General features: G+C 44.4%; 1 long non-coding RNA gene across 1 annotated transcript; it reads right to left on the bottom strand.

Moving 5' to 3' along the window:
- Positions 1-2,431: 2,431 nt before the first annotated feature.
- On the bottom strand, positions 2,432-5,241 carry LOC110529372 (uncharacterized). The gene is made up of 2 exons (XR_002474370.3): positions 5,063-5,241; positions 2,432-3,529 (listed from the first exon to the last, which is right to left on the bottom strand). It is a non-coding gene; the product is annotated as an uncharacterized LOC110529372 (long non-coding RNA).
- Positions 5,242-14,493: the final 9,252 nt, after the last annotated feature.

Genomic DNA, 14,493 nt, shown 5'->3' on the forward strand with positions numbered 1-14,493 from the left:
CTCAGTGTATTAATCAGTTTCACAGCATCGTCCACCGTGCTTCCTGCTTACTCAGTGTATTAATCAGTTTCACAGCATCGCCCACCGTGCTTCCTGCTTACTCAGTGTATTAATCAGTTTCACAGCATCGTCCACCGTGCTTCCTGCTTACTCAGTGTATTAATCAGTTTCACAGCATCGTCCACCGTGCTTCCTGCTTACTCAGTGTATTAATCAGTTTCACAGCATCGTCCACCGTGCTTCCTGCTTACTCACTGTATTAATCAGTTTCACAGCATCACCCACCGTGCTTCCTGCTTACTCAGTGTATTAATCAGTTTCACAGCATCACCCACCGTGCTTCCTGCTTACTCAGTGTATTAATCAGTTTCACAGCATCACCCACCGTGCTTCCTGCTTACTCAGTGTATTAATCAGTTTCACAGCATCGTCCACCGTGCTTCCTGCTTACTCACTGTATTAATCAGTTTCACAGCATCACCCACCGTGCTTCCTGCTTACTCAGTGTATTAATCAGTTTCACAGCATCACCCACCGTGCTTCCTGCTTACTCACTGTATTAATCAGTTTCACAGCATCGTCCACCGTGCTTCCTGCTTACTCAGTGTATGAGTCCATTTCACAGCTGATGTCATTCCACTGCATGCACAACAGGATGCACATTTACAACACATAGTGGTGGGAACTAACGTACTGTAGGTTTCAACATTTGTGTGCAATTTGTGTTTCCTGTTGAATTGTTGAAACGGATTGAATGTTGTGGATTTTAATGCTTCCTTATCTTGTTAGAGAGGGAATTTGACCTCATATTATCTCCATTCCAGCACCATGTCAGCGTCTAAACATGTTTAAACAAAGCCTTTCCACGTTCTGTAGTTACAAAGATGAGAAGAAAGGTCCTAAGAAATTACCATGTGAAGATGTCATCATGTTCAAACCATGGAAACGGAATTTCAGAAGATTGTGATCACATTTCCTCTTTAGTGTGGTGGGACTCCAACAAGGGCTGTCTGTATGACAAACAAACTCCGTGTTCATCTGAGGCTGTTGATCCCTTCATTTTGCATGACGCCTCTGAAAAACCCAAGTGAGATAAAAAATATTTGTTTGGCAAAGTTTTTGAAATTAACACAGCAAATCAATGGAAAAGACCAGGGTGATGAGGCTGGACAAGACCAGGGTGATGAGGCTGGACAAGAAGATCAAACCAAAATATAATTGAAATAAATAAAAAACGTTTTGAGTTTTTCTTGTCTTGGTGTGTCGGGTAATGAAACTTCATCAACATTTGAATCACGTTGCAACAACATAAATGGTTGATTGAATTTGCAGCATTTATTGGCTGTAATTTTAACCTAGATTTCAAGCAAAAATCAGTAATAGGGTTTTAAGGGTTGGTTCATTTCAAGTAGAATTCATATTTGTTGACAACTCATACAAATGGACGTTGGATGTTCGTCTGACATCTAACCATGAAGTGGCATCCTTTCTAGCATGAAATCAAAGACTAGACAGTGTTGGTTAGACAGAGCAGAGAGACAGGTCTAGTTACCTAAATATATATGAAATCATTCACCTTTAGGGGATCCTCCTCTCCAACTCTTGGCAAGTGGATAAAAAACATCAGTGCTTAGCGTTAAAAACTGAGAAATGCGGCATTTTTTTTTCAAAGGAGAAAAAGTTTAGGACCTGAGTTTAAACCTCACATCTGTAGAACATGAAGGTCACAGCTTTGTTGTGTGTGTGTGTGTGTGTGTGTGTGACTGGACTAAAGCCAGAGGAGATCTAGGGGGCATCATGAAATGCTGAGTTCAGCTCGGGCCCATGCAGCAAGCTCAGCAGCTGCTGTACGTCTAGACTCTATGGCAGCTCAATACCAATTAATCTGTCTGCTGCACTCCTATAGCAAACTACATTAGGATTATGTTATGGACCGAGATCGATGTGGATTTCCAGGAGATGAGAGATCAAAGTACAAGTGACATTGACCAAGAAGGACGGTTTCAGAAGGCTGGATCAATAAACAACCAAGCTAGATTCTTAAAACAAGATTTGGTAGTTTGTCATTTCAAAGGTAGTGAAAGTAGTTAAGCCACCAAAAGAGAAACCTAAATAGTGAATCTTAAACCTACAAACTCATTGGGGCGGCAGGTAGTCTAGTTACAGCGTTAGGCCAGTAACTGAAAGGTTGCTGGTTCGAATTCCCGAACTGACAAGGTACAAATCTGTCGCTCTGCCCCTGAACAAGAGAACCCACTGTTTCCCGGTAGGCCGTCATTGTAAATAAGAATTTTTCTTAACTGACTTGCCTGGTTAAATAAAGGTTAAGTAAAAGTTCAATTAAAACAAAACAAAAAATGCATCCAGTGACAGTATAGTATCAACCAATGAAACACCTTTAAATCAGTAAGGAGAAAACATACAAAATAAATATTTTTAAGTATAATTTATTGTACATTGTCATTCCTTCCCATTATTTCAGAAGATTTAACAAAAACTAACATTGTAACATTGCCATTTATACAAAATATAAACTATAAGGGGGAATATAAATGTAACATCAACCCTTCCCACATGGTTACAGTACAGTCATTTTGTTAGGACCAACCAGGCATCGAAAGGGAGAGATGCCAGTTATACCCTCCTTGTAAAAGACCAGAAACTCTTTATAAATCACAAGGTATACCGACACAAGCCCAGTATCAATCTTATTATCTCTACATACAACACATCTTCTGGTACATTTCCAATAACAAAAAACTCAAAAAGTGCCAAATCGTGACCATTTAAAATAGTTTAATTAAAAGAGGCTTGAGTTTCTCTTTAATAATCTATGTGCAACCTTCACTTTGGGCAGGGCACATACAAAACAAATTTAGAATTATTTCCCAGGTGAAATTAAAACTACAATAAGAAGTGGTCCATATTTTTTTCAAGAGACCTGACATGACAACCACTTCCCTGTAGGCCTACATACCCCAGAATACCCCAGACTGATAACCAGGATGTTGGTTGTGTTACTATGGAAATGCAGGTCTTGAGGGTTGGCAGAGCAAGAAGCCATGTTGAGGTTCCGTATGGGGTTTCGAAATAGGGGAGGGGTGCGAGGGGTTGATGGTGGCGGCTTCCTCTCCAACTAACATCCCCCCCCCCCAGAAAAAAAAGTCAGCACTAGGATTTTCTTTTTTCTGTGGGGGCGAACGAGTGGGTGTGGGTGATGTGGAGTCCATTTTGGCTGCTGGATGTTAGGATTGGGGTCTTGGTTCAGTGCGGTTGAGGGGAGTGGTGGTGGTTGAGGTGGTAACAGGAGGGTGGATCAAGGGTTATGGGTTCAACAAAAGCAGTGCAGGAGCCAGGTCGCCATGACGATGGGGAGCAGGAGGGAGAAGTGGCTGGACTGCAGTGACATGCCCACTCCGGTAGGGGAGGTGGAGTTGACCGAGCTGCTGTACGTGTCCGTGACCATGGTGGAGTTGACGCTGGAACCTACACCGGGCGTGTTGCCCGATGTGGTGTTCGGGGAGACCACCTGCAGGCAAACAGGAAGAGGCTTGGTTTAGCAACATCTCAAATTTAATTCCACTGAGTTTTTCATTTTTGAACAAACACATTCTAGCCAAAGCATACATTCACATTTTAGTCATTTAGCAGAGCTCTTATCCAGAGTGACTTTTTTAAATTATTTTTTTTACCTTTATTTAACTAGGCAAGTCAGTTAAGAACAAATTCTTATTTTCAATGACGGCCTAGGAACAGTGGGTTAACTGCCTGTTCAGGGGCAGAACGACAGATTTGTACCTTGTCAGCTAGGGGATTTGAACTTGCAACCTACAAGTCCAACACTCTAACCACTAGGCTACCCTGCCACCCATCAATACGATGTCATATCTAGAGGACTTTACATTTTAGGGTAGAAAAGGAAGGCTGTGAAGAACTAGCAAACAAATACTTCAGGGGGTTAAAAACCAGCTATCGTGGCATATGGGTATTCTAGGCCCAATCTGAAAAACAATCAATGGATTGAGATTTAGAATGGAGGGATGTTTTACAATTAAAATGGCCACCAATTTACTGAACACCATGTAGGGTAGTCCAATTTGTCGTGCCATATCCAAAGAAAAATTATAGATTAGACCAAATCAGTAACCTAACTGAACCAAGAAAATTTCCACTGAATGTTCTTCCAACTGGTAGCCCCCCAAAGATGTAACCTGTTCTTGTCTCTGTTCGGGTCACACCCAGTTATCACGTTGGCCTGTACATGTAACACCACATAGAATGCTAGTCCAAACAGGCACGCGCAAACGGACGGTCTTCGCTATTCGTTACATGTATCGTTTGTCGCGCAGCAATGAAAGGAACTTTATCCCTTTGGTAGACTCGGGTGTACGTGGCTTTAAATCATTCATTTACCGAGATGTTTTTAATAAATTAAAGAAACGTGCATCACAACTATTAGGATAATTGCCAACAAGACAAGATGGATAGATAGATGTTGAGGAACGGTCCCAAAATGTGCGCACACGTTAAAGTAAGTGATTGGCACCAATGTGAGGCTTATGACTTGGATCAGATCATATAATTGCATGATTTTACCTGATTACTACCCACTGGGCAAACACGGTTTGAATCAACGTTTCCACGTAATAAAAGAAAAGCAATGTGATGACATGAATCAACATAGAAAACGGATTGGATTTTTAAAAAGTAATCAACATAAGATTATTTGGCTTTTTTTTTTTTTTTACCCAACTTTTAACCTAAATCCAATGACATGATGACATGGTGAAATGTTTTGTTGAATTCAGGTTAGTTGACAAATCAACCAAATGTAAATAAAAACTGGACGAATTGACGTCTGTGCTCAGTGGGCTACTTTAAATCCTCTCTGCCATAGCCCTATAACGTTAAAACCATATCACGAACAATTAATTATAGACTATCGAAGAAATACCCTACAACAAAAACACCTCACGCAAATAAAATGCGAATTACTTTACAAAAAACATGATTTTTTTATAGGAAAAATACTTAATATTAATAATAAATGTCTTTGGCATACCTGTGTCGATAAACATATAGCGAACACAATCACTCCGAGATGAACAACCATCATTTTTGACATCCTTATGATGATTTGGCTAGAACTTCAAGCACAGACGCAACCAGCAGCCACAGTCCCTCTGAAAATGTGATCACTGAAATAGTTGGACCGACCTTCTTTATACCAGCATCATGACTGACGTGTGACGTGAGAATTGTCACATACCTACAGTAAACAACCAGGAAACAAAATAACCAATTAATGTAAAATCTTGCGCTAAACATATTTATTTTATGTTGAACATATTGGTCGTTAAAATCCATATGCATTTTGTATATTTTATAAGGGTGTGTCATCAGTGGAAAGCTACATTCAGAGCTACATTCGGAAGCTTTTTGTGGAATAAAACAAAATATGGCTTTGGGACGGCTCCCATTGAATGAAAAGGTCTGCTACAGGGGCAACTTCATCCAGGAATTATTAGGTTTCAACGTCCAAATAAGTCATTTGCAACGAGTTGCTTGGCCGGTATCTTCTGCCAACAGTTCGCAATGAACCTCTTCGTCGTCATTTTACTTGCGTCTTTGGTCTTTGGAAAGTTTCTTATTATATATATATTTACCATTGTAGGCTATGGGCTAAGGATAGGTTCCTATGACCAATACAGGAATCTCTAGATTTTCTGTCCAAGACCTATCTGTATAGAAATCTAATGGGCCAAATACAAAATGGGTATCATCGCCTGAGGTGGCCTAATTCCATATGCAAAAGCATCCAACAGGTGAGCCACCACTGCCTCAACCGAAAACAGGCTACTGTCGCCCTCTGGTGGCAAGTCAAAGTATCGCAAAATAAAATATATCTTGCACCAGCCCTTTACAAACGAATTGGCGAAACCTTCTGTTTGTACTGCACCAACGTTTTTAATCATTTTCAAAACTGCCAGGGGTATACCAAAATGCAATTTTTATGATTGGATCCAGATGTGGGATTGTACATTTTGGCCTATAAATACCGTCCCTAGTCTCCTCGCTTTCGGGTAAGTGGATTTCTGAGAGAATAGTGAGATGATCTGATCCCCTCCAGAGGATCCCAAAGAGACAGCGCTCCTTCGCTGCCTGCGCTCCCTGCAGAGGCACCAGATGTGCCTCTGTTATTGAGACGGGGAGAAAGTGGGGCCTTTAGTAAGGCATCAGATAAACCCGTTTCCCAAAGCTCAGGCTGATCGTGTATCACCAGCGGGTCTATGAGTGGAGCCAAACCCCAGCTAGCGAGTGCACCGGGATCGGGTTCCTGTTTACACGAGGGGGGCGGGGGCTGAGAGGCATAACATATAACATGATATAACATATAAGTTAACATATACTATAACATATAACAAAACATATAACATCACATATAACATAATATATAACATATAACAACATATAACATAACATATGTTATAATATATGACATATAACAACATATAACATAACATATACTATAATATATACAGTGGGGAGAACAAGTATTTGATATACTGCCGATTTTGCAGGTTTTCCTACTTACAAAGCATGTAGAGGTCTGTGAGAGGGAATCTAAACCAAAAATCCAGAAAATCACATTATATAATTTTTAAGTAATTAATTTGCATTTTATTGCATGACATAAGTATTTGATACATCAGAAAAGCATAACTTAATATTTGGTACGGAAACCTTTGTTTGCAATTACAGAGATCATATGTTTCCTGTAGTTCTTGAACAGGTTTGCACACACTGCAGCAGGGATTTTGGCACACTCCTCCATACAGACCTTCTCCAGATCCTTCAGGTTTTGGGGCTGTTGCTGGGCAATATGGACTTTCAGCTCCCTCCAAAGATTTTCTATTGGGTTCAGGTCTGGAGACTGGCTAGGCCACTCCAGGACCTTGAGATGCTTCTTATTTAGCCACTCCTTAGTTGCCCTGGCTGTGTGTTTCGGGTCGTTGTCATGCTGGAAGACCCATCCACGACCCATCTTCAATGCTCTTACTGAGGGAAGGAGGTTGTTGGCCAAGATCTCGCGATACATGGCCCCATCCATCCTCCCCTCAATACGGTGCAGTCGTTCTGTCCCCTTTGCAGAAAAGCATCCCCAAAGAATGATGTTTCCACCTCCATGCTTCACTGTTGGGATGGTGTTCTTGGGGTTGTACTCATGCTTTTTCTTCCTCCAAACACGGCGAGCGGAGTTTAGACCAAAAAGCTCTATTTTTGTCTCATCAGACCATATGACCTTCTCCCATTCCCATCCCATCAACTGGTGCTATCATCAACTACGGGTGCTATCATGGGCTGAAGTCAGCCCATTGTCTGAAGTCGGCGCAACCTGCCCCGGGACATCTTCCTGGTGGCACTGAAGTTTTTCCGGACCTCTCTGCCATTACCACGGAGTACGAGGACCTTCAGGAGGTGTTCAGCATATCCACTTCCCTTCTACCGCACTGCCCCTATGACTGCGGGATTTACCTTCTCCCTAGCACCACGCCGCCCCGGTGACGTCTGTACTCTCTGTCGGGACCAGAGACCAAGGCCATGGAAACCTACGTTGGGGATTCCCTAGCTAAAGGATTTATCTGTCCCTCTTCCTCTACCGCTGGTGCAGGTTTCTTCTTTGTGTAGAAAAGAGACAAGACCCTGTGCCCATGCATTGACTACCGAGGACATTACAATGACATTGCTGTAAAGAACCGTTATCTGCTACCACTCATTTCCTCGGCCTTCGAGCCTCTCCAGGGGGCCACTGTTTTTTCCAAGCTGGATAAACGAAATGCCTACCACCTGGTGCGGATACAAGAAGAGGACGAGTGGAAGGCCGCCTTCAACATGACCAGCGGCCACCACAAATATCTGGTCATGCCCTTTGGCCTCACCAACGCCCCTGCCGTGTTCCAGGCTCAGGTGAATGATGTTCTCCACAACATACTGAACCGGTTCGTCTTCGTCTACATTGATGACGTCCTCGTCTTCTCCCGCTCCCCCGAAGAACACATACTCCACGTCCAACAGGTTCTCCAGCGCATTCTGGAGAACCAGCTGTTTGTTAAGGCGGAAAAGTGAAAGTTCCATTTCTCCACCATTCTCTTTCTGGGCGGTGGTGGGTTGGCATCAGCCTACATCCAGGGTGCAGCTGCAACGCTTCCTGGGGTTCGCTAACTTTATCGCCACTTTATCTGGGGTTACAGCACCCTGGCCTCCCCCCTGTCTGCACTCACCTCTACCAAGGTTCCATTCCTGTGGTCCTCTGCCACTGACCGGGCATTCTGAGACCTTAAGCACCGCTTCAACACTGCTCCTATCCTGGCTCATCCTGACCCTTCCCGTCAGTTCGTGGTGGAGGCCGATGCTTTGGATGTTGGGGGCTGTTCTGTCCCAATGTTCTGCCCTGGACCTTAAACTGCATCCCCATATCTTCTTCTCCCACCACCTCAATGCAGGGAGAGGAACTACGATGTGAGGAATCTGGAGCTTCTAGCGGCGAAGATGGTGTTGGAGGAATGGAGGCACTGGTTAGAAGGGACGGAACATCCGTTCATTGTGTGTACCGACCACAAAAACATGGAATATCTCCGCACTGCCAAGTGCCTCAATTCCAGGCAAGCGAGATGGGCCCTGCTTTTTTTTACCCGGTTCAACTTTTCCTCTCCTACTGGCCAGGGTCCAAGAGCTTCAAGCCGGATGCCCTGTCTCGCCGCTATAACCCCACGATTACCATCCCGAAGCTGGAGACCATCCTTCCCACCTTGTGCCTGGCGACGGCACGCAGCTTCGGTATAGGTAAACAGGTCCAGGAGGCGCAGCAGTCCCAACCGAACCCTGGGGGGGGCCAGATAACTGGATGTTTGTGCCTGATGCTGTTCACTCCGTGGTCCTGGAGTGGGTCCATTCCTCCAGGCTTGCCTGTCACCCAGGATTTAGTCGGACCCTGGCCTTCGTGCGGCAACGCTTTTGGTGACCTACTATGGTTCCAGTTGTTGCCGCGTTTGTCGCTGCCTGCACGGTCTGCACACAGAACAAGATTCCTCGGCAAGCTCCAGCTGGTCTTCTCCAACCACTGCCTGTCCGTCCCTGATCCCAAATATCCCTGGATTTCATCATGGGTCTCCCCCTGTCTGAGGGCAACACTGCCATCCTGACTGTGGTCGACTGGTTTTCCAAAGCCGTCCACTTCATTCCTCTCCCCAAACTACCCTCGGCCAAGGAGACAGCCAGCTTATGGTGCAGCACATCTTCCGGATCTACGGACTCCCGGTGGACATGGTCTCCAACCAGAGTCCGCAGTTCTCATCCCGGTTCTGGAAGGCGTTTTGCACGCTCATGGGGTCGTCGGTCAGCCTGTCTTCAGGATTCCACCCCCAGTCCAATGGCCAGTCGGAGCGAGCCAACCAGGACTTAGAGACGACTCTTCGCTGCCTAGTCTCCTGCTCCACACTATCAGTTCAGGCAAAGGGTATGGCTCTCCACCTGGGACCTGCCTCTCCAGGTTGAGTCCTGTAAACTTTCCCCCTGTTTCATCAGCCCGTTCCCCATCTCTAGAGTCATTAGCCCCACTGCTGTTCCACTTTCGTTACCCCGTACCCTCTGTATTCACCCTACTTTCCATGTGTCTAGGATTAAGCCTGTGTCTCACAGCCATTTGACTTCTGTTTCCAGGCCCGCCCCTTCTCCCTGTGTCATCGATGGCCATCCAGCGTACACGGTGAGATGTCTCCTGAGTGTTCAACCACAGGGCAGGGGTTTCAAGCACCTGGTTGACTGGGAGGGTTATGGCCCAGAGGAGAGGTGCTGGGTCCCCGCTAGAGACATCCTGGACCCAGCCCTCATCGCCGACTTCCACCGCCGGTATACCGGTCAACCAGGTATGCACCCAGGTAGGACGCCAGATGGAGCCCCAAAAGGGGGGTACTGTCACACCCTGATCTGTTTCACCTGTCTTTGTGATTGTCTCCACCCCCCTCCAGGTGTCACCCATCTTCCCCATAATCCCCTGTGTATTTATACCTGTGTTCTCGATTGGTCTGTTGCCAATTCGTCTTGTTCGTGAAGTCAACCAGAGTTTTTGTGTTTCAGCTCCTGCTTTTCCCAGTCTCCTTTTCTCGCCCTCCTGGTTTTGACCCCTGCCAGTCCCGACTCTGAGCCTGCCTGCCTGACCACTCTGCCTGCCCCTGAGCCTGCGTGCTGACCTGTACCTTTGTCCCACCTCTGGATTATTGACCTCCACCTACCCTGACCCTGAGCCTGCCTGCCGTCCGGTACCCCACCTCCGGTTTACTTACCCCTGCCTGCCTTGACCTATCTATTGCCTGCCCCTGTTTGATTATTAAACAATTTTTAATTGTACGTTGTCTGCATCTGGGTCTTACCTTCGTACCCGATAGGTGTTTCACTTTAACACAGAGGATATGTTTTAAGAATTCTGCATGCAGTCTCAATTTGGTGTTTGTCCCAGTTTCTGACTTCTTGGTTGGTGAGCGGACCCAATACCTCACAACCGTAAAGGGCAATGGGTTACATGACTGATTCAAGTATTTTTTGCCAGATCCTAATTGGTAAGTTTAATTAATTGATGTCATACAAGGCCCTTCTTACCTTGTCTCTCAGATCGTTCACAGCTTTGTGGATGTTACCTGTGGTGCTGATGTTTAGGCTGAGGTATGTATAGTTTTTTGTGTGCTGGATGGAATTTGTATTTGTGGTCCTGGCAACTGGACATTTTTTGGAGCACCATTACTTTCATCTTATTGAGATTTACTGCCAGGGCCCAGGTCTGACAGAATCTGTGCAGAATATCTAGGTGCTGCTGTAGGCCCTCCTTGGTTGGGGACAGAAGCACCAGATCATCAGCAAACAGTAGACATTTTACTTCAGATTATTTTAGGGTGAGGCCAAATACTGCAGACAGTTGTAGTGCCCTCACCAATTCGTTGATATATATGTTGAAGAGGGTGGGGCTTAAGCTGCATCCCTGTCTCACCCCACAGCCCTGTGGAAAGAAATGTGTGTGTTTTTTGCCAATTTTAACCGCACACTTGTTGTTTGTGTACATGGATTTTAGAATTTTGTATGTTTCCCCCCAACACTTTCCATCAAGTTGTATAGCAGACCCTCATGCCAAATTGAGTCAAAAGCCTTTTTTAAATCAACAAAGCATGAGAAGAATTTACCTTTGTTTTGTTTAGTCTGTTTGTCAATTAGGGTGTGCAGGGTGAATACGTGATCTTTCTTACAGTAATTTGGTAAAAATACAATTTTACATTTGCTCAGTACATTGCTTTCACTGAGGAAATGTACAAGTCTGCTGTAAATGATAATGCAGAGGATTTTCCCAAGGTTGCTGTTGATGCATATCCCACGGTAGTTATTGGGGTCAAATTTGTCTCCACTTTTGTCGATTGAGGTGACCAGTCCATGGTTCCAAATATTGGGGAAGATGCAAGAGCTAAGGATGATGTTAAAGAGTTTAAGTATAGCCAATTGGAATTTGTGGTCTGTATATTTTATAATTTCATTTAGGATACTATCAACACCACAGACCTTTTTGGGTTGGAGGGTTTGTATTTTGTCCTGTAGTTCATGTAATACAAGAATCAAGTGTGTTCTGGTAGTCTTAAATCGTTTCTAAGATTGTCACGCCCTGACCTTAGAGCTTTTTATGTCTCTATTTTGGTTAGGCCAGGGTGTGATTTGGGTGGGCATTCTATGTTCCTTTTTCTATGTTTTTGCATTTCTTTGTTTAGGCCGGGTATGGTTCTCAATCAGGGACAGCTGTCTATCGTTGTCTCTGATTGGGAACCATACTTAGGTAGCTTTTTCCCACAGGGTTTCTGTGGGTAGTTAATTTCTGTTTAATGTTTTGCACCTTTCAGGACTGTTTCAGTTATTCCCTTTGTTATTTTGTTATAGTGTTCAGTTTTAATAAAGAAAGCATGAACACTTACCACGCTGCGCTTTGGTCCGATGATTCCTCTTCTTCAGATGACGAATACCATTACAAAGATTTGCATTTGATCATGTATATGTTTTTGCTGTTTGTTCTTTGATATAGGGCCAAAAAAGATTGGAGAAGTGGTTTATCTATACTTCTCCATTTTGGATAGATAACTCTCCGTGTTGTTGATTGTTTAGTGTTTTCCAATTTTCCCAGAAGGGATTAGAGTCTATGGATTCTTCAACTACATTGAGCTGATTTCTGACTTGTTGTTCCTAATGTATTATTTTTGTGATTCACCATAGTGAAAGCATAGGCTCAGGTTTTCTGGGTGTCTATGTTTTTGGTTGGATAGGTTTCTCAATTTCTTTCTTAGGTTTTAGCATTCTTCATCAAACCATTTTGTCATTGTGAAATTGTTAGATTTGATAGGGAAGCTCAGAGGTCAAATGTACTGATTAGGTTTTCGACTGCCAAATTTACACCTTCGCTATTACAGTGAAAGGTTTTTTAATGGCATCAGACCGAGGCTCTGCATCTGTCCTCGTGCTCCTAGACCTTAGTGCTGCTTTTGATACCATCGATCACCACATTATTTTAGAGAGATTGAAAACCCAAATTGGTCTACACGGACAAGTTCTGGCCTGGTTTAGAGCTTATCTGTCGGAAAGATATCAGTTTGTCTCTGTGAATGGTTTGTCCTCTGACAAATCAACTGTAAATTTCGGTGTTCCTCAAGGTTCCGTTTTAGGACCACTATTGTTTTCACTATATATTTTACCTCTTGGGGATGTCATTCGAAAACATAATGTTAACTTTCACTGCTATGCGGATGACACACAGCTGTACATTTCAATGAAACATGGTGAAGCCCCAAAATTGCCCTCGCTAGAAGCATGTGTTTCAGACATAAGGAAGTGGATGGCTGCAAACTTTCTACTTTTAAACTCAGACAAAACAGAGATGCTTGTTCTAGGTCCCAAGAAACAAAGAGATCTTCTGTTGAATCTGACAATCAATCTTAATGGTTGTACAGTCGTCTCAAATAAAACGGTGAAGGACCTCGGCGTTACTCTGGACCCTGATCTCTCTTTTGAAGAACATATCAAGACTGTTTCAAGGACAGCTTTTTCCCATCTTCGTAACATTGCAAAAATCAGAAACTTTCTGTCCAAAAATGATGCAGAAAAATTCATCCATGCTTTTGTCACTTCTAGGTTAGACTACCTCAATGCTCTACTTTCCGGCTACCTGGATAAAGCACTAAATAAACTTCAGTTAGTGCTAAATACGGCTGCTAGAATCCTGACTAGAACCAAAAAAAATTATCATATTACTCCAGTGCTAGCCTCTCCTACACTGGCTTCCTGTCAAGGCAAGGGCTGATTTCAAGGTTTTACTGCTAACCTACAAAGCATTACATGGGCTTGCTCCTACCTATCTCTCTGATTTGGTCCTGCCGTACATACCTACACGTACGCTACGGTCACAAGACGCAGGCCTCCTAATTGTCCCTAGAATTTCTAAGCAAACAGCTGGAGGCAGGGCTTTCTCCTATGGAGCTCCATTTTTATGGAATGGTCTGCCTACCCATGTGAGAGACGCAAACTTGGTCTCAACCTTTAAGTCTTTACTGAAGACTCATCTCTTCAGTGGGTCATATGATTGAGTGTAGTCTGAGCCAGGAGTGTGAAGGTGAACGGAAAGGCACTGGAGCAACGAACCGCCCTTGCTGTCTCTGCCTGGCCGGTTCCCCTCTTTCCACTGGGATTCTCTGCCTCTAACCCTATTACAGGGGCTGAGTCACTGGCTTACTAGGGATCTTTCATACTGTCCCTAGGAGGGGTGCGTCACTTGAGTGGGTTGAGTCACTGATGTGATCTTCCTGTCTGGGTTGGCGTCCCCCCTTGGGTTGTGCCGTGGCGGAGATCTTTGTGGGCTATACTCGGCCTTGTCTCCGGATGGTAAGTTGGTGGTTGAAGATATCCCTCTAGTGGGTGGGGTTATATCCTTCCTGTTTGGCCCTGTCCGGGGGTGTCATCGGATGGGGCCACAGTGTCTCCTGACCTCTCCTGTCTCAGCCTCCAGTATTTATGCTGCAGTAGTTTATGTGTCGGGGGGCTAGCGTCAGTTTGTTATATCTGGAGTACTTCTACTGTCCTATCCGGTGTCCTGTGTGAATTTAAGTATGCTCTCTCTAATTCTCTCTTTCTTTCTTTCTTTCTCTCTCTCGGAGGACCTGAGCCCTAGGACCATGCCTCAGGACTACCTGACATGATGACTCCTTGCTGTCCCCAGTCCACCTGGCCATGCTGCTGCTCCAGTTTCAACTGTTCTGCCTGTGATTATTATTATTTGACCATGCTGGTCATTTATGAACATTTTAACATCTTGGCCATGTTCTGTTATAATCTCCACCCGGCACAGCCAGAAGAGGACTGGCCACCCCACATAGCCTGGTTCCTCTCTAGGTTTCTTCCTAGGTTTTGGCCTTTCTA

This window comes from Oncorhynchus mykiss, chromosome 8 (genome assembly GCF_057628025.1).
Source record: "Oncorhynchus mykiss isolate SJ-2025 chromosome 8, ASM5762802v1, whole genome shotgun sequence".
Lineage (NCBI taxonomy): Eukaryota > Metazoa > Chordata > Actinopteri > Salmoniformes > Salmonidae > Oncorhynchus > Oncorhynchus mykiss.